This window comes from Mastomys coucha, unplaced genomic scaffold (genome assembly GCF_008632895.1).
Source record: "Mastomys coucha isolate ucsf_1 unplaced genomic scaffold, UCSF_Mcou_1 pScaffold14, whole genome shotgun sequence".
Taxonomy (NCBI): Eukaryota; Metazoa; Chordata; class Mammalia; order Rodentia; family Muridae; genus Mastomys; species Mastomys coucha.
Genome location: NW_022196896.1, coordinates 39,050,076 through 39,052,453, shown reverse-complemented (window position 1 = coordinate 39,052,453; position 2,378 = coordinate 39,050,076). Strand labels below are relative to the sequence as shown.

The 2,378-nt window shown below is 39.3% G+C and overlaps 1 protein-coding gene across 3 annotated transcripts in view; it reads right to left on the bottom strand.

Moving 5' to 3' along the window:
* Positions 1-2,378, bottom strand: part of LOC116088156 (serine/threonine-protein kinase Sgk3) — a 120,002-nt gene that overhangs the window by 47,697 nt on the left and 69,927 nt on the right. The gene's annotated exons all lie outside the window — the stretch shown is intronic.

The window sequence follows — 2,378 nt, the reverse complement described above, 5'->3', positions numbered from 1 at the left end:
AAAGCAATCTACAGATACAATGCAATCCCCATCCAAATTCCAACACAATTCTTCACAGATCTTGAAAGAACCAATCTCAGCTTCATATGAATACAAAAAGCCCAGGATAGCTAAAACAATCCTAGGCAATATAAGAATTGCAGGACGTCTCACCATTCTAGATTTCAAGTTGTTCTACAAAGCTATAGTAATAAAAACAGCATGGATCAGCATAAAAAGGCATGTTGATCAATATATCAAACTGAAGACCCAAACATAAATTCAGATACATAATCTTTGATAAAGAACCCAGAAATGCACATCGGAAAAAAACAAAAAACAAAACAAAACAAAAAAAACCAACCCAGCATCCTCAACAAATGGTACTGGTCAAACTGGATATCTGAATGTAGAAGAATGCAAATAGATCCATGTTTCCCACCATGCACAGAATCTCAACTCCAAATGGATCAAAAAGACCACAATCTAAAACCAGATACCCTGAACCTGATAGAATAGAAAGTGGGAAATAGCTCTGAACTCATTAGCACAAAAGACAACTTCCCAAGTTGCCTTTAGTGCAGGCACTAAGATAAAAAATTAACAAATGGGACCTCATGAAACTGAAACGTTTCTATAAGGCAAAGGACACCACCATTTGGACAAAGCAGAAGTCCACAGAATGAGAAAAGGATTTTATGAACTCTGCATCTGATAGAGGACTAATATATAAAGAACTTAAGAAAACAGACATCAAAAAACTAAAAAATCCAATTTTAAAATGGGGTAGAGATCTAAACAGAAATTTCTCAATAAAAGAAACTCAAATGACTGAGAAACACTTTTTTTTAAAGATTTTATTTATTTATTATATATGTAAGTACACTGTAGCTGTCTTCAGACACTCCAGGAGAGGACGTCAAATCTCATCGCGGTTGGCCGTGAGCCACCTTAAACATCAGGGAAACACAAATCAAAGCTACTTTTAAGATTCCACTTTACACCTGGAAGAATGTCTAGAATCAATAATGCAAGTGAGAGCTCATGCTGACAAGGATGTGGAGCAAGTGAACACACATCCATCACTAGTGGGACTGCAAACTTGTAAAGCCACCATGAGAATCAAAATGGCAGCTCCTTAGAAACAAGAAACCAATCTACCTCAAGACCCAGCTCTACCACTCTTGGGCATATATCTAAAGGATGGTCCTCAATACCACAAGGACACTTACACAACCATGTTCATTGCTGCTGTTTATAATGGCCAGAAACTGGAAACAACCTAGGTGTGCCCAAAATGAAGAATGGATAAATAAAATGTGGTACATTTAAACAATGGAATATTACTCAGCTGTCAAAAAAAAAGTGAGAACATGAAATGTGCAGGCAAGTGGATCGAACTAGAAAAAAAAATCTTCCTAAGTGAGGTAATCCAGACCCAGAAACATAAATAACGATATGTATTCACTAATATGTGGGTATTAGCCATTACAAAAATGATAAGCTGCAATCTATAGTCTTAGAGAGGGTAGAAGAAGAGGCTGGGGGAATGGAATAGATTTTGTGAGTGGACTAGGAGTGGGAGTGGGGCAGATGGGAACAGGAGGATCAGGTTGGGAGGGGGATGGGAGAGGTATTGAGGGAGGGAATACAAGGAGAGACAGCTACCATTGAGCAGAATTTGAGGAATGAAATAAAAACCTAGTGCAGTGGAAACATCCTAAAACATATAAAGGCGATCCTAATAAAGTCTCCAAATAATGAGGGAAAGACAGTCTTAACTGGCCATCTGTGGCCACCAAACAAAGCTTCCAGTACCAGTACAGGGTTACATCCAATTTAGTTGTTGGCCAATAGGTCCCATGGAACCCCCCAAACAACTCAGGCTGTTGCCAAGACAATAGGTTGTTCTTCCCAAACTGATTGCAGGAACCCAGTGCTTAAGACAACACTTGCACAGCTCATGAACAGAGGGAAGTCTAGCTGTGCCTGACAAAGCCTTCTCCCCAGTGGTTTAGTGTCTTCGGTATGGAGAATACTCTACAGGCAACCAAAAGAGAAATGTAGACACCAACCAAGCCACAAATACTTTGATCTGCAATCTGTCCTGATGGCAAAATACCCTAGGTCAACGGTGGCACAAAGCTTGTATGAAGGAGTAACCAACCAATGTCTGTAGCCATAAGATAGATAACCCAGAGCTCTATTTTGAAACCAAAAAAAAAAAAAAAAAAAAAAAAAAAAAATGTAGTGATAAAATGACATTCTGTTATATTCATAGATCTGTGTCTTGTTCAGCCATTACCAAAGAGGCTTCCTCTTACAGCAGACAGGGACAAATACAGAGACCCATAGTCAGATATGCAGAGAGGGTGGGGGGGGTGAAGGGAGGGAGGGAG